The 26,361-nt window shown below is 39.4% G+C and overlaps 1 protein-coding gene across 1 annotated transcript in view; it reads right to left on the reverse strand.

Moving 5' to 3' along the window:
* Positions 1-8,960, reverse strand: part of LOC150076349 (uncharacterized) — a 231,160-nt gene extending 222,200 nt beyond the window's left edge. Inside the window, exons 1-2 of the mRNA XM_090387328.1 lie at positions 8,716-8,960; positions 8,345-8,552 (exon numbers count right to left, since the gene is read on the reverse strand). The gene's annotated coding sequence lies outside the window, so the exon portion shown is untranslated. The remainder of the gene's footprint in view (positions 1-8,344; positions 8,553-8,715) is intronic.
* Positions 8,961-26,361: the final 17,401 nt, after the last annotated feature.

Below are 26,361 nucleotides of genomic sequence, written 5' to 3' on the forward strand. Positions count from 1 at the left end.
GATGAACCAAAAAAGGGTAAATCTAATCTAAGGCAAACATGGTTGGTTTAAGCATTAATTTAGAATGGGGTAATGAGTGGAGTAATAGTGGGAAAGAGGTTAGGTTAAAGTAAGAAAGTGAATGGAAGGATTTGTAGTAAGAATAGAAGTGTTAAAGATAAGGAGATAAAATTTATGTATAAGCCTAACAATAAAGGCATTTCTGAATACATTTTTCTGGTTAGATCAGATTAAGTTCTGTAATTGCTGCAGGATAAGAAATGTACAAGGAAGAGGAATAAGGAATTAAGAGTAATTTTTGAAGTTGTGGTAATAAATGAAGGGAAATATGATCAATGGCATATCTAAAATTTAATAATAAAAAGTGTTATTAATGCCATAGAGGTATAATTGAATGTGTTGTAATAGAAGTGGAAATAAGGTGACCATTTAAGGAATGTAACAGTGTATCCTGTGTAAGTTACAAGAGAGAAAGGAGTAGAAATTGTATAACAAAAAGAAAAAAAATAGAAAATGGGAAGAAAGGATAAATAATAGGTGAAAGGCAAGGAACCTTGTTTCAAGCATCTTTGTTCCTAATATAAGGTAAGGCTATTGGAAAGCATGTAGTAGAAACAACTATATATATAACTAAGCAATTTTAGAATAATCCATTGTATGTTATGTTATACATTATCAATTCATGTGTATATATATAATTGTGTATGTAATTGTAATAAAATCCATGTTTGGTTATAACCTTGAGTTAGTTATTCAGAGACACACTTTGCTTGTTGAAATGGAATTTTGTTTCAGTATAATAGCCCTGGATGCCAACTGAAAGAAGGGATAATTACTCTCAGTTCCTGAGCAGTCTTCTGTGAAATATACTATGTATACGAGTCAGGTAGCAAAAGTGGGCCTTGGAGGCACGAGGGTGCTAAATTAAAATCTTGATAGGAAGATTTTTTTTTCAAGGTAGGGTTTAAAGTAGTAAAGGCAAAATAAAAAAATAAGTAAAATAAAATAAAACAAAGAAAAAACTCACCCACACAGTATTGTTTGTTTTACTTAACTTTTTAAGTCCTGCCTCTTCATAATAATAATATAATAAATATAGCTATGGCTAAAAGGATGCTCCACTGCACCATATTTAATCTATCAGTGTTATATGTTTGGAAAACAGGACACTTCACCAAATTTGTTTATAGTGTTCCCCATTATATGCAAATGCATTAGAACCATAATATGCAATTGTTTCTCAATTATGACATGCCACTGTTATAAAATGAACGTTTTGAATGTTCCCCCCCCCCCTTTCAGCTACTTAGTGACTGGAGGGCTCATTTTAAGAAATTTGTAGATCTGCTGAAATGGGTGCAAAGGAAATTGGTGAGGGCAACAAAAGGGTAAACTTACAAGATACACAGTTCTGCAATTTGCAGCATCTATTGACTACACACCTGCAAGGTGATCTGATTGGGTGTTTAAGGCTTTAAATGGCTCGAACAAACTCAATGCTAATAGGATTGTTCCTCTTGCACAGTCTATCCACATGAGGGGGCATAATTCAAATTCAAGAAGAAGAAGAATAGTTGTAGAATAGATGTGAGGAAGAGAGTGTCCTCAACAGATTGTTGTTTGATAGCTGCAACAAGCTTCCATCTGTTGCTGTGTGAAGTGGATAGTTTGAGCAAATTCAAGGAAAAACTAAAATTACTGGAGGGGATGGATAGATGAAATAGGATTTTTTTTTTTTTTTTCCTGTCTGATTCTGTATAAACTTGCTTTTTTGCATCATTTGCCACTATTAATATTGATAGCTATTTTCATTATTAAAACTTAAGGTACCCATTGAAAATTTATATTTGAAAAAATGGTTCACAAGTGATAAACTAATCACTTGCTTAGAGGGGAACAGGCATCCTGTGTGTTATCAGACACTGATGGATCCAATATCTTTCTATTTCAAAAGATTTAGAAGTCCGGTTGGCCTGCCTCCCTAAAATCCACTCATGCACACCTTCTCAATGGTAAGCCCTGAAGCCCTGTTATGTCATTTAGGTGGCAACAAACATGTAGAGTGGTTCTCATCAAGACACCTGGTCAGCGTGAAAGGAAAAGACCAAACCCTCCAGCACGATGAAACAAATGGCCCTCAGTCCCCAGCAGCTTTCACTCCCCCCTCTTATGCAGCGAGAGGATAAGAGTGAAAGCAGATTTGGTTTTTTTTTTTTTTTTTTTTAGGAGCATTAGCAACTAAGGCCATATTGCTCCGGGATATGCGGTGGTCATTCCCTTGACCTTTCCGCATCCTCCGTATTTGGTGGTGACGGGCTCGAACCCCGGTCTAATCAAGAAGCGTGTGCTACGCACTGCTGCTCCTTCCCACCTGGCTACGGAGGCGCCTAAGTGAAAGCAGAGGGTGCTAAGAATCTCTGGGTACAACCAGGCTGCCATGCACAGAAACTGAACTTGGCCTGTTACAACGTAAGATCGCTCATCGGTGAAGATAGGATATCAGAGCTGGAAAAGGAATTAGAAAATGCGAATTGGAATATCTTCAGTTTGGCTGAAACAAGAAGAAGAAATGAATCGCTTATAAGTTTATCATGTGGAAATCTGCTGTACACCAATGGAAACAGGGAAAGGAGCCAAGGTGGAGTTGACTTTCTGGTCCATAAAGGTATAAAAAAACATTTTGTTTTTTATATCTTCAAGTGGAGGAACTTGAACAAGAGTTCCACCACTTGAAGGAACTTTTGAACAAGAAAATAAAAAAGAACCTTATTGAACAAGAAAATAAAAGGTAAAGAAAGCCAACACGAGAATGACGAGAAACGTCGGATAACTTACGCGGAAAATTAGTTTCCCAACACCAGACTCTAGCGCTGCTCGCTCGGTAAATAGATGGTAGATGTTATCAGTCTGGAGCCGAAATCGAGAAGGATATATTGATTGACAGGTAAGCGTGGCAAACGATGAAATGATTGGTGGTGGGTGCGACAGAGGACAAGCTACTGTGTAGTCATTGGTTGGCATTATAATGTGTATTTGTGAGTAAAGAATGGTGCATAATGTTTTGTAATGAATGGTAAACAAGTAATAGTAGCGATGAATCTTTTAAAGATGAAGAAATTTGTAGGGAAAATAAAATGTTGGTTGATTTTTTGATGAAAAGTAAATTAATAAAAGTTTCGTTCCGTTCATTTTTATATGTTCTTCATTATGTTTTTTTTCTCGTCATTAAAAGCAGATTTTTGGAGTTTATGAGTATTTTTACTATACTTTTGATTTAGGTTTCGTTACGAAAAAAGGAAAAGGTTTCTTTATTTTTCATTATATTTCATATATTTTATAACCTGACCTTAAATGGTAGGTTAGGAAATAATATAAAAGGTTTCCTTATATTTAGTGACCTAAACTTAAACGTTAGGTTAGGAAATAATATAAGGAAAGAAAGATTCAATATATATATATATATATATATATATATATATATATATATATATATATATATATATATATATAGTGAATAGCTGTTGAGGTGTTGATTGATGTTATGATACGTGTGTATCCACACGAGTGTCTTTAAAAATAAAAGTACAGTAATAAAAAAATAATATTTTGTTAATAAACAATTTATGTGCTAGTTCACTTGATACTAAAGTAAAAAGGTTATGTTACCCCCTCCATTTCGGGAGGGTTCAAGCTCCCATGGGATTCAAGTGGAGGTAACCTGACCTTTTTTCACCATTAGGACATATTATTGAACAAGAAAATAAAAAAACGGTCATAAAAAAATTTATTTTTTTATGAATGCATTTCTAAATATGATTGTGATTCTAAAGAAAAAAGGTTATGTTACCCCTCCACTTCAGGAGGGATTCAAGCTCCCATGGGATTCAAGTGGAGGTAACCTGACCTTTTTCATCATTATGGAAAGTGTTCATTAGAGCAAGTTACCATTAGTGCATCTCAGTGCTACTAAAAAGATTCTAACGCGGTTATCGTGTGTTGTGTTCACGCACCAAGCAGCACATCGTTTGCCATGCCTACCTGTCAATCAATATATCATTCTCGACTTTGCTCCAGACCGATAACACCTACCGTCTGTTTACCGAGCAATCAGTGCTAGAGTGCCGTATCGGGAAACTAATTTTCCGTGTAAGTTATCGTGTTGGCTTTCTTTACCATTGCCCATTTTGGAATTCAAAAGTACATCACCAAGGGTGTCAAGACTACTACTCAGGATTTCTAAGAGGTACAAGCTAAAAGTTATAATGATTTATGCACCAACATCGAGCCACAATGAAGAAGAGGTTGAATAAATGTACATAGAAATTGAGTCTTCTATATGAGCAGAAAACCCATTACACTATCATTATGGGGGACTTCAATGCTAAGGTTGGAAAGAGACAAAACAGCACAGAAAGGGGAACTATAGGAAATTTTGGAATTGGTGAAAGAAATTAAAGAGGTGAAAGACTTGTAGAATTTGCAGAATCTAGAGGAATGTCAGTAATGAACACTTTTTTCAAGAAAAGGGTGAACCGGAAGTGGACATGGAAGAGCTTAAATGGATTAACAACTAATGGAATTAACTTCTTCCTAACTAACAGAATATATATTGCGAACAGTGTTAACATCCTGAACAAGGTAAATGTTGGAAGTGATCACAAAATGATATAAATGTATCATACAAATGTACACTTGATATAAATGTAATCAAAGACAAAGGTCTTTGAGATAACAGAAGAGGAGAAAAAGCAGTATGTACTGGAACTTAAGAACAAGTTTGACCTTCTGCAGACCTGTTCAGGGCCAAGATATCGATGTGGAATATTACAAATTTCTGAAAGTGATAAAGCCCAAGAAACCTATAGGTAAAAAGAAATCCAAAGAAGAAAAAAGTCAAGAAACACTTGTCATGATGAACCGAAGACAACACATGAAGAGCAAGATAAACAACGACAAGGTTAAAATCGAGTATACTGAATTATGCAAAGCCACTAGAAAGAGACTCAGAGAGGACATAAGAAGATTTAACATAAGAAAAGTAGAACAAGCATTAAGGGAAAACAAAGGATTTAAATCAACAGCGAGCAGTAATACAGAAAGACAAATGATACTGAAACTGAAGAATAGAGATGGTGTACTTATAAATAGCAGAGAAGGCATAATTCAAATAATAGACTACCATACAGAATTATACAAGGAGCGGAGAAATGATGCCAGCAGTGGGGAAAAAGGGATCATAAATTAGTAACACATACGACATACCTGATATCCTTCCTAATGAGGTAGAACATGCGTTGAAGAAAATGAAGAATCAGAAAGCCCCAGGGAAAGATGAAGTTACACTAGAGTTGTTAAAATTGGGAGGAAGAGACATGACACAGAAACTGGCAAGACTCTTCACAAAATGCATTAGAAAAAGGCGTGACGCCTAAGCAGTGTAATAATGCAATCATAGTTTTGCTGCATAAGAAAGGAGATAAATCATAAATTGGAAATTATAGACCAATTAGCTTGTTATCCCACATCTATAAGTTGTTCACAAGGGTCATTACTAACAGATTAGAAAGAATACTTGATGAGAATCAACCAAAAGGGCAAGCTGGTTTTAGGACAGGATTCTCAACTATGGATCACCTTCACGTAATATCACAGCTAATGGAGAAAGCAAATGAATATAAAACACCATTATGCCTGACATTTGTGGATTATGAAAAGGCATTTGACTCCATACAGCATAAGGCAATGTTTCGGGCACTGGAAAGACAAGGCATAGATACCCCATATATTATGATTTTGAGGATATATGAGAATGCTACCTCCTTTATTAGATTAGACAAAGATAGTATCAAATTTAAATTGAGAAAGGAGTTCAACAAGGAGACACAATATCTCCCAAGTTGTTTACTGCTGCCCTTGAGGAAGCTTTCAGAAGACTGCACTGACCACAGAAAAGAGTTAATGTGAATGGAGAGTACCTAAACCATTTACAATTTGCAGATGACATTGTGACCAAAAGCCATAATCCCGGAGAACCTTAATCAGTTATGCAGAGTTAGTAAGGCTGTTGTTGTTGCTGCTTGGGTTTTATTGGCGCATTAGCGACTAAGGCTATAATGCGCCTAAACCTGGTCATTAGTTAGGATTTCAGACTAAAGATGAATATGGCTAAAATAAAAGTAATGATGAACAAGTATGCCACAGAAAGGGATATAATCATTGAAGGAGCAGTAATTGAAAAGGTGAATTCCTATACTTACCTGGGATAAGTCATTAGCTGTAATAATGATAAATGGCTGGAAGGCAAGAGAAGAATAAATTTTGGATGAATAGCTTTCAGGAAATATAGTCATACTGAGGAGCAATATCCCAATTTGTCTGAAAAGTAAAATAATGAACCAGTGTATACTCTCCACCATGACTTATGCAAGTGAAACTTGGGCACTCACCAAAAGAATGGAAGAGAAGCTGAGAACTACACAGCGAAGAATGGAACGAATTATATTGGGAATCAGACTGTTAGATAAGAAGAGAAACATATGGATTAGGCATAAAAATCAAGTAAAGGACATTCTTATCAAAACTAAATAACTAAAATGGTCTTGGGCAGGATACATAGCTCGAAGACATGATGACAGATTGACTAAGAAAATAACAGAATGGTACCCAAGAGGAGCTAGAAAACCTAGAAGACAACAATGAAGATGGATGGATTAAATTCACGAGTTTGTGGGTAGTAAATGGATGTCCACTGCACAAAACAGAAGGAAGTGGAAAGTTGCTGGAGAGGCTTTCATCCTGCAGTGGATTGAAAATGGCTGATGATGATGAAACTAATCACAAAAAAAAAAATATGTTTATACACTACAACAGCTCTGGTGCCCATAAGACTTCTGACTTTATTGTGCCTGCTTGATTGCTGTGATAAACTAGCATAGTCTACTCGTTGTGCACTTTTTTCTTTTTTTTGAGGATACGATCAATATCCTAATGCAGTGGTTTTCGACCTTTTTTTTTAATAATGGCACCCTTAAGTAATTTAGTTTATTTTGTGGTACCCCTACTCAGTTTTCTGCCTGTTAGATCCAATTCTCTCTATCTTTGTATATATGTATATAATATTAAAAAAATATGTTATATGATACCTATTATAATAATATAATTATAAAAAAAATTACAATTCATAATACAAATTATATATACTTATATAATATTTTTATTCTTTATACAGAAGTAGTAAATAACATCAATTACAGATCACCATATTAAAAAAATACCGCACAGTGGAACACTTGATTTGAACACTTGGTTTGCGTAAACTTTTCAATGAGATATTTGTGCCTGGTGTGATTAGCAGATCTTTTTGATATTACGTGAAATGTTGGAGAGACATGCTCTCATTTCTTCCTCAATAGTTTGTAGTCTTTCTCTCTTGTTAATTTTTATAGTGGTAAGCACAGAAAATCCTAATTCACATAGGTAAGATAAGGATGTACCTTTTTATAATGAAATAAACATAAATTTTTTAAAATAATAATAAGTTTAAGTAACTTAAACCCAAATTACGTGGCACCCCAGTTGAAAACTACTGTCTTAATGTGTGTCCACATACATTTCCTCATTACCACAGCTGTAACTAACTAACTTAGATATTTTCACAGTAAACACTATATCTGTACATTGTGTTTTTAAGCTGTTCTACGTGAGCATAACAATTTTCTAACAAAGTCCAGTAATACATGTACCAAGGTGGCATTGTAGGTTACTAATTCATGGTACCAGCACCAATTTAAAAGGGCCACTTTTACCTTTACTCGAAAAATAAGGGGCATTCTACTCGATAAGGAGTAATACGGGACACCAGCCTAATAAAAATATAAAAAATAAAATTAAAAAAAAATGAATATCTGATCATTTCGGTATGACACATTCATTTATGAATATTCCACAAAACCTGGTTGTAGACTGCAAATAAAGCTAACCTGAAAGTGTAATTTATAATTGGAATAATACTGTTCTGCAATTTGCAAGTTTATTTCAGTTCTTACACTTCAATACTTGATAACAATTTATTTTTAAACACAGCATTAATCACGTCATCTTAGAAAAAAATCAGTGGACGTATAGGGGTTTCCAAAACCGATATTACGATGTGAACACTAAATCTGTTAAATCCTAACTTTATTGATAAGACGAACATTTAAAAAATAATGGACGAAATGTAAAAGTTACAAGGCGAAAGAATACTGAAAGAAGTTCCTAATAAAAACACCGAGAAACTAACTTCGCCTCTCTTTAAATGAAGAAAACATACTTAAGTTTTGCTCAACCTAATTCTCATACATACCATAAATTGCTCAAAGCAAGCAGACACTCCAGCAGACGAAACAAACCTATCGCGTCAGTTATCGGCACTTCGAGAGAAAAAGCATTCGGCTAGAGATATCGTCCCAACTTAAGACACGTGGCTTATGTAGGCAATTCGGTGCTAACACTGTAGCTCCGGTGCATACCCCAAAAATAGCAGCAGGGCAGTGTCCCTGAAGTCAACGATTCTGAAAAAACAATACAACAATACTGTAGCTAGCTACTCAGACATCATTTAAGATGAGTATTAGCGTCATAGAAAGTAAAGGCAAACATAGGGAATTTAAAAATTGAACTGCCATATGATAAAGTAGCTATCAGAAATAGTACTGAAAATGAAAACGTACGTACAGTATTCAAGTACATTTGTTATAGTCGCACTTCGAAGATATTGGGTTATTGTCTTTTACTCCTGAATAAACCGATGTGTTACGAGATACGCAAATATGAAGTGTTTTCATTCCACGCGCAGTAGAAATCTAACACTACTTCTGTTGACGGGGTTAAAATAAGCAATGGAAAAAATTTTGATGGCATACGAACGAAGTGCACCATACTGATATTTAAATCTGAATCCAACACATGAAGCAGTTCATTTTATAATAACATCTTCTGGAATAATGATGATAAATTAACCGCTTCTTTCTCCATCCCCTTCATATTTCACTTTAAAACCAGCACTGTTGAAACTGGTTCCGTTTTGCCTTGTTTGCGTGACAGCATTGCAGCCACAATACACTGATGAAACAAAACACTGAACTGCATTTGTTACACTGAACTACTATCTCTTTTTAATATTAAACTATATTAATAACAGATGATTTATAACTTTCGGAATAAAGAATCTGGTTATTGTACCATGGGCAACGATCATAATATACGAATATTGTGTTCATATTTAGACTTCTCTATTGGTACCGATTTAACCACAAAGCAATGAAATGAAAAGTTCTAATGAAAATTTTGATATGGAAGATACTCTAAAAATAATAAAACATCGATATTGTCAGGGTTTAAGCTTAAAACGTATTTCACACGTTAACAGAGAAAAATTATAACAAATTACAGTAGTAAACTGAGAATATATGCCGATCCACTGTTTTTCAAGGTGACAGAAATATGATGATGGTGATATTTTTATAGGAAGGTGGAGGGATGTAACAATTATATGTGAATTATTGCAATTTAATTAATCTGCCATTTAATCTGAATATTTAACCAGCCATTCTAGAGCATGCAGTACGTACAATACAAATTGTTACTATACAATCAAGGCTCGGACGGACCGAAGAACAGAGAAATGCTGTTCGGTCCATTTCTCTCGTCGGTAATGTCACATTATACTTAATATTAAAAATAAGGTAATTCATTAAGGCGCGTCTCGTTTTGTAAAATCTTCCATTATGATCCTCCCAACTTAACATCATAAAGCATACGATATTTATTCCACTTTATGCAAGCGCTGTAAGAACGACGACCCCCTCTTCCATTCGACTTGACTGAATGTGTCAAATGGGTATTGTAATCTTATAATTAGGCAACCCAAAATCCCAGCATTCCTGGAGCATCAGTTCTTGATTCACATGGCTGCTCTGGCCGAGTCGCTGCGTTAGCTGCCCTACTGTCAGACAGTTACGCTCCCAGTAAACCCAAAGTACAATTATATATTTAACCCCGGGGGCTCACATCTGGTGAGTATGGGCTTGGCAAACCCAGGGTCCTGAGCTGGATATCATCATTCTTCTCTTTCTTGGTGGTTCCTTTCTACTTCTCTCTCTGTCTCTCTCTCAGGGTAACTCGGGAATTTTTTTTTTTTTTTTTTTGGCTGGTGCACCATAAGCCTCAGGCTTCCTTTTACCATGTGGCTAATAATAATAATAATAAAACGCTATTTCCTTTGCTTTTCACTTTTTACTTTCTAACTGCTCAAGATCTATTACAGCAGTGGTTCTCAAACTTTTTTTCCCCATGCTCCCTTTTCACCATATGTCAGAATGTCATTCTCCCCTTTCCAAAATTGATGTCATTGTCCCCTCCTTCCAAAATTAATGTCATTCCCCTCTTTCCAAAATTGATGTCATTCCCCCCTTTCCAAAATTGTCTGACTCAAAAGGTGCATTACAAAAAGATAAAAAAGTAAACTATTTATGGTTATTTGTAATTCAATATGTGACATCCAATAAAATGTGATGTCCTGTAGATTATGTACAATCTGTAGAATTGTAGGAGGATCAATATTCCAACAGTTTCAGCCTGTCAATCTGTGGTCCCAATCCCCCCCCCGAAACCCTAAAATTCCTCCGTGATTGAGAACCCCTGTATTAGAGTAATTCGAGGGAAATTGAAGTAATACTACTGTCTATACTTATTTTTACCCCCTTTCTCCTTAAGCCAGCATAAGTTTTCTTTTGCACATGTATAAAATAAATAAAAACACTACAACTGAAGTGAAAATTATGGTTGGCACTCTTTTTCTGCATTATTTGTTTCAAAGCTATCTGTTGAGCTAGCTATTACCTTGTCTGTTTGCTGTTAAATTTAAAGTTTAGCATAGATTACATTTATGTTTATTATTTGGAGCTAGTTAAACAGGCAGATAACAATCAGAAACAGATAGCCTTGCTAATTATTGGTTGGGATATTTTGAATGGTGTTAGTCCTCAAAAAAGTACCATTCAATGTTATCAATAATTAGCTGCATAATCATTATTTTCTTTTATTCTATTATATATTTTTATTTATATGTTTGCTAATTATAATTGTTAATTGCTTATTATATGTTTATTTCTATGGTACAGCAATTATTATTATTATTGTTGCTCTTATATTATTTCTCCCTGATTGGGGGGTTCCAATCTGCGACGGGTACTACTGCCAAGTACACAGGGCGGTTGTAATGTCTGGTGTTACTGTTGGTCGAGGAAATCTCTGACTATCCTACAGGTGTTCAGGATTGCGACTTTCTGGAGTTACTTGTAGGTGTTCTCTGGGAGACCTATTGTTGCTAGGCTGCTATGTAGTCTTTGGCACCATACTGGTGGTTGACACAATGATCGGGATGGTCGATACTTCTTGAATATGCCACATCTCCTTGACTTCATGTCTCAGGTTCGTGTACTTCCTAATTTTTTCCTCATGGGATTTCTGGACATTGCTAGTGTTGGGCACCACTATGTCAATCAGGTAGGTAGCCTTTTTCATCTTGTCCACAAGGGTTATGTGCGGTCTGCTGTGTGGGATGGTCTTATCCGTTATTATGGCGCGGTCCCAGTACAGCAGTCCCTGGGGTTCTTGCTTGTTGTATGGTACACTTTCTTTGGTCAACTGGTATTTCCTTGCTAGCTTCTGATGCATTATCCTGGCTATCTGGTCGTGTCTATGAGTGTACTCAGTCTGGGTGATCACCTTGCATCCCGCGGTGATGTGTTGGATCATTTCTGAGGCCAGGTGGCATCGTCTACATGAGTCATCGAACACTCGGGGCTACTTGGCAATGTATTTTCTATAGTTCCTGGTGTTGATTACCTGTTCTTGGATGGCGAGCATGAATCCTTCAGTCTCAGGGAAGAGCGCCAAGTTCGTGAGCCATGCATTGGAAGCAATTTTATCTGTGTAATCTTGATGGAGATGATTATAGTGTCTGCCATGGAGTGACTTCTCTGCCCACCTTTCTAGCTTCGTTTCTACCTAGTGGTTTGGGGGGGGGGGAATCCTCGCTTAGGTTGAGTGGGGTATACAGCTTATCTTCCTTATGTCCTGCTGGAGTGTTGCTACTGTGTGTTTCTGGAAGTAATCCATCAGGTTAACTATCGCTGTTTTCTGTTGTTCAATGAAGTCTATCAGGTCCCTTCCTCCTACTTTGTGGGCAATTGTCAGTCTCTCCACTTCACATTTCGGGTGGTGTTGGCGGCTCTTGGTCATCATTTTTTTTTTTTTTTTTTTTTTATGTCTTTCTCCTGATATCCTCCAGCTCGGTGTTAGTCCAATCTAAGGAGTAGGTTAGCACTGGGAATGCATCCGTGTTTATGGCTTGAACTGTGTTCCCTCTGTTCAGCTTTTCTTTCAGCAGGCTTCTGAGCCTCTGATGGTATTTTTCGGTCAAGAAGGCCTTAATTTCCTTGTGCTCTAACTGCTGAGCCTGTATCATTCCCAAGTATTTGTAAGCCTCTCCCTCTGCCATGGCTTCGATCTCTTTACCAGTCAGCAGCTCGTAGTTTTGGCCGACTAATTTTCCCTGGTGCAGTGTGTGGGTCTCGAATTTTTCTAGACTAAATTCCATCCTGTTCTCGCTAAATTCTTCGGTGATCCGGAGTAGTTGCTGGAGTTGCTTCTCGGTTGCTGCATAGAGCTTGATGTCATCCATGTACATCAGGTAGGTGAGGGTGTACAGGTTCTTCCTTCCTTCTTTGAGGTTATATCCGTACTTGCTACTATTGAGCATGGTAGATAGCGGGTTAAATGCAAGACAAAACCACAATGGGCTCCCTGAAAGATTCCTCTCCTGATGGGGGATGGCCTGGTTGTGATGTTTTCAACCTTAATGGTGGTACTCCATTTCGCCATCGTTTCTCCTAGGAAGTTTGTCACTATCGGATTGACTTTGTAGATATTCAGCACCTCTATTAGCCAGCTATGAGACACGGAGTCGAAGGCCTTGCAGTAATCGATGTAGACTGTGTACATATTGCGGCGCTTCTTGTAGGCTTGCTCCATAACCGCAGCATCTATGGTTAATTACTCCTTGCATCCTTTGCTCAGCCACTTGCATCCGTTCTGCTGTTCGGCCATTATGTTCTGGTTCTCCAAGTGGGCTGTTATCTTCCTGGTTATGCAGCTGGTCAGGATCTTGTTCATTGTAGGGAAGCAGGTGATTGGCCTGTATTTCGTCGGGATTCTGCTATCTTCATTTTTAGGCTTCAGATATGTGATTCCTTGTGTGAGAAACTTCGGGATGGTCTCTGGGTGCCTTATCATTCGGGTGAACTGCTCTGCCACGTTCTTGTGTGTGCAAGTGTGCTTCTTCTGCCAGTAGTAGTTTTGGACGTTATCTGTTCCTGGAGTTCGCCAGTTGTGAGAGTTTTTGATCGTCTGTTTTAATTCTTCTTCCCGAATCTCCCGCCCTCTCATTTTTTGTACATCCTTGGTTTTCTTGCGTTCTAGTTCTATCCAGGTGGCACGACTGTTATGTTTTACTTCTCTGCTCCATATATTTCCCCATAAATCCTCAATCGGCTTCTTCTCGGGTGGTCCATTCCCTTGTTTCCCGTCTTCTCCCAGATTCCTGTAGAAGCCTCTTTGGTCCTCATCGAAGTTTCGGTTGTTTATATTCCTCTGGGAGCTTTCTTTGTATCGGCGTAATCTCTCGCTGAGTGCAAGGAGGTTCTGCTTCAATGTGTCCAATTACTCTCCTATTCTCTGATTTTTTTGTCTCATGTTTTCTATGGACGCTGTCTCTCTTGAGGATGCTCTTCACTTTTCCAATTAATTTCTTACTCCTATTGCCCCGTTGGTAGTCTGGGTTGAATTGGCCTATTTTGACTCTTAATTTTTCTATCTTCTGCTGAAGTCTTCTTGCCCAAGCTGGTGGTTCCTTCTGTATTCGGTTCTTCTGCTGCCGGTCTCTCGCTTCTCTTCCATTAATCCTCTGGCTGATACAGCAGCACAATAGACAGCTGTGTGTGAATGGCCTCCAGTTTTGCACCATTGCTTTCGAGGTAATGCGGTATTATGTGCCGATTCATGTGGTCTGTGACTCTCCACAAGGTCCTATTCGGCCTCTGCTTCCGTATCACGTGAGTCTTTGTGGGGTCCATTCCTTCGGATTCTGTTAAGGCCTTCTTCCACTCGTCCTCTATTCTGGATATCATGACCTCGTCTGTTTCCACTTCAGCTGCTGTAGGTTGTATTTCCTCTTGCTCTTCCTCCTATGGTTCGGCAGTGGTATATTCTTCCTCCTCTGGTTCCATATTCTTTGTCTGCTTGTGTTTTTCCAAGTGTGCAGGAGCTATTTGGTTCTTTGTGATGATGGTCCTTCTCTGGTCCCCTATTCGCTGGCCTGAATATCCGGGAATCGTTCCAGCCACTTGGTATGTAGTCTCGCCTTGTAAGTTGTCATATCGGTCTCCAGCTTCGTCATTTCGTAGTATGCGTGCATGATATAAGAATTCATTTCGATGCTCCTCTACATGCATTGGCGTTTTCTCCCTTCCTGGGTGGTCACTAGCGCAGTTGCCCAGGAAGCACTTCCAGTTGGTGGGGCTGGATGGTCTTTCACTTCTCTTGTGGTAGTCATACGGGGAACATCGCCACTCGCTCCACTGTCTTCCTCAGGAGACCCTCTCTGACTTTTCAAACCGACCCCTCTGCCTGAACTTGTAGGATAAAGTCACTTGCCTGAACGCAAGTGACTTTATCCTGCGCCACACTCGATGCAGTATGATTAATATTTCTCTGCGACATCATCCATTATTGGAGGTGGACATGTTTAGCCTCGGCTTATGTCCAGTGGTAGTTCTCGCGAATGACGCCAGATGACGCCACAATCTGCCTTAGCCGCCACTCCGACCTTGGGGTAGGTAGGTCCTTGGAGCAATTTTCACGATGCTTATTTATTTTATTAATTTTTATTACTATTAATTTAATTATTAATTTTATTACTATTAATTTTATTACTATTAATTTTATTACTATTAATTTAATTATTAATTTTATTACTATTAATTTAATTATTAATTTTATTACTATTAATTTATTAATTATTATTATTATTTATTACTATTATTATACCAGTCTCCCAGCGTGATGGAGCTGAGTCCATCAGGCTTGTAGTCCAGTGTCGTAACCAACCACTGGGCCATCGCGCCCCTTATTATTATTATTAGCCATATGGTTTAAGGAAGCCTGAGGCTTATGCTGCACCAGCCAAAAAAAATTCCCAAGTTACCCTGAGAGCGAGAGTAAAAGTAGAAACGAATCACCAAGAAAGAGAAGAATGATGATATGCAGCTCAGGACACTGGTTGTGCCAAACCCATACTCACAAGATATGAGCCCCTAAACCAACACAGGCTACCTTAGTCCTTATAGGTTCTTTTGGCTTTGTGGTCCACTTAGTACTTTTATGCCAATGTTTTAATACATTTTGAGTACCTATAGGGTCCTGAGCTGGATATAATCATTCTTCTCTCTCTCTCTCTCTCTCTCTCTCTCTCTCAGAAGTTTTTTTTTTTTGCCTTGTGCAGCAAAAGCCTCAGGCTTCCTTGCACCATATGTCTAATAATGATATAGTGCCAATTATACATTTACAGGAGTAATTAGATTACAGACTGATGTAATGTTTAATCTACAACTGATGTGCATTTTAATCGATCTGATATACCTTTTAGATCTATTCAAATATTTCGTAATGTAAGGTGGTTATAAAATAAGTTTCCCTATTCAGGAGACCCTAGTGACAAAATGGTTAGAGTTAGCGCCGTGAAAATCGGTGGGTATGTCATTTAGGGTATGGGGAAGCGATTTGTAGAGGAAAAAAAGTTCAAATATTCGCCACCACGGGCAAACCGGCGGTGCACATATGTAAAAGTTGTCATTTACTTCACGATACGCTTCTTACGAAATGGCATCCTGTTAGATAAAAGCAGAAAGGCCAACGCCACCGTCAATAACCATCATGGCTCCTACAAAAAAGGAACGTGCTCTTTTAGTAAAACTGTTCTTCAAGAATAATAGTAATGCTAATGCAGCACTAAACTTAATGGATTCCGTAAAGGACCTTTGACTCGCTCCATGGGGCTTCGAAAACTAATAAAGAAATTTGAAGCGACCGGGCAGTTAGGTGTAATTCCAGGCAGGGGACGACCATATATCGGAACGGAAGTAGTGGATGAAGTGGCAGTTGCAATGATCAGAACACGAAATTCTACCAGTCAGTAGTGCCAGAAGTGTGTCAAGAGACTTGGACGTTCCTTGGGCTACTGTACGTAAAGTGCTTCGAATAATTTTACGCTGGTTCCCATACAAGATTTACGTAGTGCAAGAACTAAAGTCTTGTAATCAGCAACAACGAATAGACTTTGCTCTACGATTTCTAGCATGTATGAAGCTTGATGATACATTAGCTCGAATGACCTTGTGGCCTGATGAGGCACATTTCACTCTTCATGGGGGCTGTAACTGCACAAAACTGCCAAATATGGGGAATTTCTCGTCCATCTGCCCTGCATGAAAGACCGCTACAAAGCTCATACGTTACAGCATGGTAGGGATTCACAGCACAGTTTATAATCAGATAATTTTTCTTTGAAGAGTCTACTCCTCATGGCCCCATAAGGTGTACGGTAACATTCCCGCTTTGCAAGAAAGGCAATGCTGGGAGACCATAATGTTCATGCAAGATGGTGTCCCCTCCCCACTTTGGTCGACAAGTGAAGGAACTGCTGCGTTCAACATTCGGAAATGATCGCATCATTTCTAGAGACTCTCGGCAGTTCTGGCCAGCCCAATCACAGATATCAATCCCTGTTATTTCTGGATATGGGGATCCTGAAAGACAGAGTTTACAGTTGCGTCATACAGACGCTTGTCGATTTGAAAGCAAGCATTAAACAGCATGTAGCCAATATCCCCAATGAGATGTTACGCGAAACGCTGTCGCATGCAGTCCTCCGTTTTCAGAATGTCATCTGAAATGAAGGAAAACACAAATAAAAATATCTGTAGATTTTTAATTTCGGAAATTAAAATCTAATCCCAAGATCAGTATTCCATCTCATGTTTACAGTTCCATGTGGGTATATGGTTCCTGAAGTATAATGAGACCCGAGTTTTCTTCATCCGCTTTTAGCCGAACTTGGTCAGGCATAACTGGTGCCTGCTGTGCGTTGACTTGGAAGATTTTGATCACAGTTGCATTGAATCCTTTAGGGTGTGGAGCCATAATCGGTTCTTGTTTGGTAGTAACTCCTGCATTTTGATATACTGGGTACTTGTTGTCCCTGATTGAGTGGGCATTGTCCATCTTCAGGCTTTTGCAGTTCACACAGACGGGCTGCTGAGTTTTGTTTGGGCAGGTGTTATAATTGTGCCCTTTCTCTGAGCAGTGGCCACACGTGGATACAGCCTGACCTCAGGTGTGGGATGTGTGCCCAAATCTGCAACATTTAAAGCACTTGGGTAACAGCCACGTGCTCACGAAAGCGGTGGCTGCTCCAGTGTATGTAAATTCTTGACTGCATATAAAGAAACTGCCATGCGCTTGGTGCCAGTTCAACAAGTTTCTGATTATGAGTTTCTGATTATTTTGGTTGGATAAGTAGCTTAGGAGGTTGCGTTGATATATCTCCTGAGTGAGTTGGTCTGCAGTAATATCCCTGTCCAGGTCGAAGATTATTATGGAGGGTCCTCTGGTTTCAGGGGAATCAGCTGCTAGGACGAGCGTGGGATCATTGGATTTTGTTTGATTCTCTCAGCCTCCTCCGTAGACTCCGTCTCAATAACACCTATATTTCTTGTCTTTCGTATTGTCTTAATTCTGGTTGTTTTAAATTATTCTCGCAAAATGGGCATAACTTGGGTTTTAACCCCTTCACTAGATTGGTGAACACTTGTCAAGCGGTCGAAGTACTACTAGTGTGATTGCTTAGTTGATTTCTTCTTTAGGACTTGTCTGTTTATCACATTGGGCAGTTTATCGGTTCTCAGCACGTCTGCATAGGTAGGGGTGTGCTGTGGCATTTGATTGCCCCTATTTTCAAGGAATACTTCAAGCTTGGCGGCTTTCTTTTCAGACTCTAGGTGAGTATTTAGTAGGATTGTTTCTAATTTGCTCCAAAGGATCACAATGTCTCCATGGAGGACGGTGGTGATGCTGTTACAGGATTTCTTCGTTAAATCCTCGAGCTGTATTCTGAGGGTCAACACTGCTCTAGGACAGTGCCCTCGGGCAGGCTGGGATCTAAGATATGTGTTGTCTCTGTTTGTTTGGCTGCATCAGTTAAGTCAGAGACTGCTACTTCGGAGCCTGAGTGGTCTTGTCGCTTTTTTGGTTCGCTATGTGATCTTACAACTATTGTCGTTTTGGAGGCAGGGCTGAGTCTGGTATCTTCTAGCTCGTCATTTATTTCTGTTATAGGTGGGTTGCTCTGCCTATTCGGGCATCCAGTACATCCATGAAATGAATTTTGGGCAGTCTTATCCATTTCTTATATGTGTGGGTTTATGCGGATAGTCGTTGATGTCAAGCAGTGCGCATGGGCCTCCGTGTTATGGGCATGGGGTATCAGTATTGCTATCGGGGGAGTTGGCTGGTTTGACTGATTGAGTCGCTTTCCCTTCCTCTTCTGCTTTTGTTTCCTGGTATTTTTCTGTAAAGTTCTTAGTTGTACTTTTTTCTCTTGGAGGGCCATCTTTACCTTCTCCTTCTCTATCGCTGTTTCTAGTAGAAGCCTTTCCAGATGGCTCCATATTTCTGTTATGTCTGATATCAGTTTCTCTGTGATTTGAGAACCTTGTTTCATGGTGTCTAGGAGATATCCTCTAAGAACAATGACGAAGTCTATTGTGGAGGTATCAAGAGAAGTCTCATCAGCTGTCTGAACTTCTTCTGGGTCCTCCGCATCTTTTATTGTGGTGTCTTTCTGTTCTTGTGTCCTTGCCGGGAACTCTTTACATAAAATGTCCACTAGTTGGATGGAAGGTTCCTGTGAATTGTCAAGTTTAGCTCTTAGGTCCTCCGGCGTTATGGAGATTTCTTCTGGCGAGATTTCACCGAGGTTCACTATCCTTTGGTGCAGGGTTGTTGGTAGTTTTCTCTGCATTTCCTTCATTAGATTCTTTTTCCACTGAGATAAGTACATTTCTTTCCCTTGCAGTGGGGTTGTTGTCACACTTTTTTGGCATTTTTACTGGAGTTCGCCACGTTCGTTTGCGTACAAGTAGTGTGTTTGGAAAACTCAGTTTGGCTGCCTGTAATTGAGGGATGCTCCCTCTTTCCAGTAATATCCTGCTGCCACTTTTCCGATCTCACTATCAGGAGAACGGAGAGATAGAAAATTGCACACAAATTGTGAAGGCACTACACTCGGCCACGTGGCGTGGAGGGATGGCTTCAGTATATGTACTTAAGTCAGTATTTGTTATTATTTAAGCCAGTATTTGTTATTATTTAAGCCAGTATTTCAGATGAAAGTCACTTCCCCGGTAATCGCGGCGATATAAACAACAAGGGCGGCGTCTTTGTTTACAAGTAACGGCAGTCACTTGTAATCGCAATGTGTACAAGAGCAGTTAACGAATTATAAGCATTGCAATAAATCAAATGACACACTGTGGCAGATAACATAGGCATTATAGTATATCATTATAATACGTATAATCACCAACAAGTAGTTAATTCATTAACGCAGCTGTAAACATTAGCCTATATCATCGCCCTAGAAACGTATGTAATGGCAGCCATAGCATATACACGATTACATATGTAAATATTTCAATCGTTGATTTCTTTAAATCTATCATACAGAATATTTCAAAAATTCACCTGAGAGTCCTAGATGATTAATTCTTCCAGTTGAAATCCATGGCGGGTGTTAGAATATTTTATATCCACAAATACAAACTAATTTAACACGAGCAAACACACAAACAACCACAGAGAGACAGAGAGAGAGAGAGAACAGTGGCGCCACCCTCCCTCCCGTGGAGGCATAGGGGGAGCCGGGAACCAGGCAGGAGTAGGCGATTTAAAGAAACCGGATTAGGGTCCCCGGTTTAGATCGCCAAATGGCGGATGGTCAGCTTCGGGATGCGGTTCCTAACACTCCGACTGGTAGGACGAGAAGGTCATTCCATATATTGGTATTTGTCATCCTTCAGTTGTATTTCCATTTCTTCCATTTGTTAGTTTCCGATTTGGTGGGGATTCTTGTATTACTACTTGGCGCATTGTGGGTAGTCAGTTCCGTCCAACAGACATGAGGCTGATTGGGGACACATCCGTCATCAGTGTCGGGTCACCATAGTCATCCTCCCCTTTGTTTATTGCCTTTTCTAATTAGTAGCGTCAAGTTTAGGTGTCATTTCTGGGTGTTCAGTCAGTAAGGATTTGTTGATAGGGGCACCATTCTGTTGTGATGTTACTTAGGTTCTTTGCTATTCTTTTATTGTTCGTTTGGTGTTTTGTTAATCTCCTGAGTTGTTATGCAGCGCAATCAATGTCCTCCTCCTTACGAAAAGATCCTGCACGAACTTACTGAACGCTTTGTATTCTTCCTTGTCCAGTAAAAGGTGTTCCCGGTTACGGGGAAGGTATGTAGTCTTGATTATCACAATGCTTTGGAGATCCTCATAGTATTCACATTCATACATTATGTGTTGCCAAGTCTCGAACTCTCCGCATCCACTGTTTTGGGTCGTCTACAATTCTCATATTATTTACCTTGGCATTTATAGCACCATGGCCCGATAGCAGGTATGTAGTGCGTAATTGTGGGAAGAACCAATGCGGGGCCCTGGGGTAGACTCTGCTGACCTAGGGTATGAATTTTCTTGTGATTTCTCCTTTACAGGAGAAATCCACCAGAGCACGTCCACCAGGGTTTGTAGGGCATGGGTGCTCACCGTACATCAGGCACAAGTTATAGTTAATAGAATATTACTCTGGATGGTGTCAAGAATTCTTTTTGTTAATGACTGTAACTGCCTTTGTAAATCTTACCAGCGAGCAGTAGGTTATTGCCGGTGGAAAAAAATCGCTTTGTAGTGGAGTGCCATAGTTCTTCGTTTCAGTCCCCAGTCTTTTCTAGTGATTCTTTTAATCATGGCCGTGTTTTTCTGAGTTTCTCCTTTAGGTAGAGGACATGTTGCTTGAAGGATAAATTTGAGTCTAAAATGATTCCAAGATACTTTAGTTGCGCGCTAAGGTTTGTGGTTGCGCCCTCAATTTTAATCTGTGCGGGGCGGACGAGTGTCTAGTGTCCCTTTTAATAGGATTAAGCCCACCTTTGTCAGCGAAATTGTCAATGAGTGAAACTTTGTCCATTCCAGTAGCTTTTCCAGCACCCTGTTTGCCTGGATTTCTTAGCCGCCCCTTGAGTTTGCCTCCAGAGTGAGGTCATCTGTAAACGCTTGACTATTAACTTCTCAAAGGTCCATCGAAAGGAAATCATCAAGAACTACATTCCATAAGAGCAGCCCCAGCACCGAACCCTGTGGGCAGCCTTTGTGTATGGGGTCTCGTTATTTTCTGATACGGTGTTATAACTTCCACTTTTCTGTCGTGTAGGTATAATCTTATAGTGTTGTATAGATTCATCGGTAGGCCTATCTCCCGGAGTCTGCCAAGGACGCTCGGCTACCAAGGGAGCCGAATGCCTTGCAAAGTCAATTGAAAGAACCAGGAAGTATTTCATGGAACACTGTTTTGCTGCTTGGACAAGGTTTTCGAGTCTACTGTCGATGAGTCTGGTTTGAAGCCATGTTGTCTGCTAGAGGCGAGGCTTGCTGAGTTGTAGTGGCTAGTAATTGTCATGTGTAGGAGTCTCTAGAACAGTTTGCTTACCGTGGAGAGCAGAGCATTTCGCCTATAGGAGTCCGGCACATCCGGTTTCTTGGTTGGATTTTTTATAACCAGCCTCAAATTTGCAGTTTTTTGGAAATTTCCAGCTAGTTGGAAATTTTCCCGCCATGAGGCAGCGGTTGAATAGTTGGAGTAGTAGGTTTGGGGCTATTTCTACCACTTTCTTGATAATCTTTGGCTACAGCAAATCTGGGACAGGACATCTTTTGTTTCTCATTTGCACAGTTGCTTGCAGCGTCCATTGTAAATTGTGGTTCCATCCTCTGCGTGGTATATGCATCATTTACCTGACAGATCGTCTGTTGATCAGATGTCAGCTTGCTCTGTGGTTCCTGTAGAATTGTATTCAGTATATTAGTTGTGTGGCGGGGGTGTTAATGTGTTAGTTGTGTGACGGCACCGGGGGTTTTCCCCATCTCCACGGTGTGTGGCGGTGGCAAAAGTAAAGTGTAAAGTGTTCGATGTCTAACGGCCCCAGGGGTTTCCCCCATCTTCGCGTTTTGTACTCCGTTTGTATATCACAGAACTCTGCGAAGGCCAGAAGTTTGAAAAGTATAATGTGTTAGCGTTGTATAGTGTAGTGTTATGTTGCTCTTCTGGCCATTTAGCCGTCGGGCCCCTAGTGGGACTCCCTGTTGCCCACACTTAACCCCGAGGAGGCAGATCAGGCAGTAAAGGGATCACTTAAATAGTCTGGCGGGCGTTGCCACCTAATTTATGAAGATTTCGGTGGCAACAGCCTAAAAAAAAATTAAATTTAATTAAAAAAAAATAATAATAATAATCATAATAAAAGCAAATAAATAAAGTAAAAAAAATGTGATGTGAAAAGTTAGATTAGGGGTAGAGTCTGAAGGAGGGAGGGAGGGGGACAGGTAGAAACAATGGATGATAGGCAAGATAGCCCCACCCTGGCCAGTGGGGACAAGCCCCACCAGGAAAAAAAGGGGAGCAGGGAGGAGGGGAGGGGACAGTTTTCCGACTCCTCCCCCCTGTCCAAGGGATAGGGAGATTAAAAGTCAACTGAGCTAGAGCACCCCGTTCGGGTCGCCGATGTCAACAGTCACTGTCAGGTAATCGATCCATTATCCCAAACAAGAAGTACATTCAGGAGGCTGGCATTTATTTTTATTTTTCCTCCTCCGGATGTTTCTTGGGTCTTCCTTGCCTTATCATTGGCCATTGTCGGGAGAAAACAGGTCCAGTTTAATTGCCTCTAATAGGATTAAGTCACAGTTAGGAGTTGATGGTCTAAGTTTCCATTTCCAGCCACTGGTGCATCTCCAGTGGCTGTGCTGGCTCCCGATCGAAATTCGACACATCCGCTTTTGTAAGATCGCTGCTGGTGAACAATGGTAGGTCGTCAGCGAACAGTTTGATTTCGCTCTCATTGTGGAGGTGGTAGAGTGTAGAGTGTGTTTAGTTTCAAACGGCACCGGGAGTTTCCCCATCTCAGCCTCTCCACTCACCGGACATGAACCCTATGGAGGTGGTACAGAAATTGCACTATCCCCGTTCAGTATCAATAATATATCAGAAATACACCGTTTTCGGAATAACATGTTTAAGGGAATTGCCGACCCACCGGAGTCTCATTTCTGACATCACGATATAGGACTCTATGCCTCAACTGGGCGAAAGAGCATCAGAACTGGACCCTGGATGATTGGAGACGGATCTCCTGGTCCCGTTTCCAGTTAATTCGAGCGGACGGGAGGGTGCGTATCTGGTGGAAACTGCACGAAACTATGCACCCGTCATGTCAACAAGGAACTGTTCAGGTAGGTGACGGTCGGTAGTAGTCTGGGGCGTGTTCAACTGGCACATGTTGGGACCTCTGGTACGTCTAGACGCATCTCTGAACGGTTCAGGTTCCGTGTCCATCTGCATCCCTTCGTGGTCATAGTGAACCCACACGGCAATGGTCTCTTTCAGCAGGAAAATGCGCCTCCCCACAGAGCCGTGGTGACTAGAACATGGTTCGAAGAGCATACCGCAGATTTTACCATCATGGAATGGCCTCCCCATTCACCGGACATGAACCCTGTGGATCATCTTTTGGATGCTGCGGAGAGGTCCGTTCGAGCTTGGCATCTTCCACCGAGGAATGCGACGGATTATAGATAGTAGTGCCGCAAGCATGGATGGAAATACCTGTGGACCGGTTTCGTGAGCTACTGGACTCAGTGCCTTGCCCTGTGACTGCCCTTATCCGGGCGAAAGGTGGGCCTACTCAGTATATTATTATTGTTATGTAAACTTAATAGTAATACACCTCATAGCAAAAACGAGATCCTTTTCCCCTTAGTATTACCTGCAGATGTATATCATAAAGCGCAATTTTTTTTTTTTCTGTAAATGGCGTGTGTTCTCTTATTAATTTTCTTCTTTGCTGAATGAAAAAAATTTTTTTTTTCAGGGGAAAAACCTTGTACTCTCCTCCGAGACCAACTTGATCAATGGTAGTGTGAAAAGGCAGTACATATTTCTCTCATCACTATCGGTAGTTCGAGCCTAGGCCGGCGATAACAACCTCTGTACTACCGCGCGATCCGTAACCAACTACAATATCACATAAATGTAAATGCCATCCAGAAGAGTTCCCATTAATATATTGCTGGAGAACTTTCGCAGAGCTAACAGGCTTTGCGAAAGCTCTCCTGATAAAATTCACAGATAAATCCATAGATTTCTCTGTAAACGCCCGGTTTAATTATGATAATTAATTTTTTAAGTTTTCTCTTGAATTTCTTGTGTATATTTCAAATTGAGGAAGTACAATGGTACAACAGATGTGCGGTAATTTCCCTTAGCCAGCGAGTAGTTGATTGCTGGAACATGCTTCCATCTGTCGTTGTGTTAGTTGACAGCTTAAATAAATTCAAGGCCGAACTAGATAAATCTTTGGATGGATGTGTAAAACGGGAAGGGTTTTTTTTTGCTTGCTTTCTTGCATTATATGCCTCTACTAATGCTAATGCATTGCTAATAATCTAATGCTAATACCTCTACTAATGCTAATGCATTGCTAATAATACTAATGCTAATGCATTGCTAATAATACTAATGCTAATACCTCTAGTAATGCTAATGCATTGCTAATAATACTAATGCTAATGCATTGCTAATAATACTAATGCTAATACCTCTAGTAATGCTAATGCATTGCTAATAATACTAATGCTAATACCTCTACTAATGCTAATGCATTGCTAATAATACTAATGCTAATACCTCTACTAATGCTAATGCATTGCTAATAATACTAATGCTAATACCTCTACTAATGCTAATGCATTGCTAATAATACTAATGCTAATACCTCTACTAATGCTAATGCATTGCTAATAATACTAATGCTAATACCTCTACTAATGCTAATGCATTGCTAATAATACTAATGCTAATACCTCTAGTAATGCTAATGCATTGCTAATAATACTAATGCTAATACCTCTACAAATGCTAATACCGCTACTAGTACTAATGCTAATACCGCTACTAATACTAATGCTAATACCTCTACTAATACTAATGCCTCTACTAATACTAATGCTCTGCTAATACCTCTATAATACTAACACTATGCTAATACCTCTACTAATACTAATACTATGCTAATACTAATGCATTGCTAATAATACTAATGCTAATACCTCTAGTAATGCTAATGCATTGCTAATAATACTAATGCTAATACCTCTACAAATGCTAATACCGCTACTAGTACTAATGCTAATACCGCTACTAATACTAATGCTAATACCTCTACTAATACTAATGCCTCTACTAATACTAATGCTCTGCTAATACCTCTATAATACTAATACTATACTAATACCTCTACTAATACTATGCTAATATCTCTACTAATACTAATACTATGCTAATATCTCTACTAATACTAATACTATGCTAATACCTCTACTAATACTAATACTATGCTAATACCTCTACTAATACTAATACTATGCTAATACCTCTACTAATACTATGCTAATACCTCTACTAATACTATGCTAATATCTCTACTAATACTAATACTATGTTAATATCTCTACTAATACTAATACTATGTTAATATCTCTACTAATACTAATACTATGCTAATACCTCTACTAATACTAATGCTAATGCATTAGTAGCGGTGGGATGAGTTTTAGTTTCGCGATGAAATGCTGGCCGGCCATAAAACTATTCAAAAAATGATATTGTGAGCAGCGATTACAAATGAGTAAGTCTTGCCGGATATGGAGAGCTTCAATTTAAGTATTTTATATGTGGTTCCTTTTCCCTCGGAAGGCATTTTATGTTATCTCAAAAATAAAAATATAAACACTGTGCTGCCACTTTATTAGGTACACCTACCGAGTATCGTGTTCAGGCTCCTTTAGCCTTCAAAACAGCCTGAATTCGTCTAGG

The sequence above is a fragment of the Mastigoproctus giganteus genome, chromosome 13 (assembly GCF_048544385.1).
Source record: "Mastigoproctus giganteus isolate SK-2022 chromosome 13, ASM4854438v1, whole genome shotgun sequence".
NCBI classification, from domain to species: Eukaryota; Metazoa; Arthropoda; class Arachnida; order Uropygi; family Thelyphonidae; genus Mastigoproctus; species Mastigoproctus giganteus.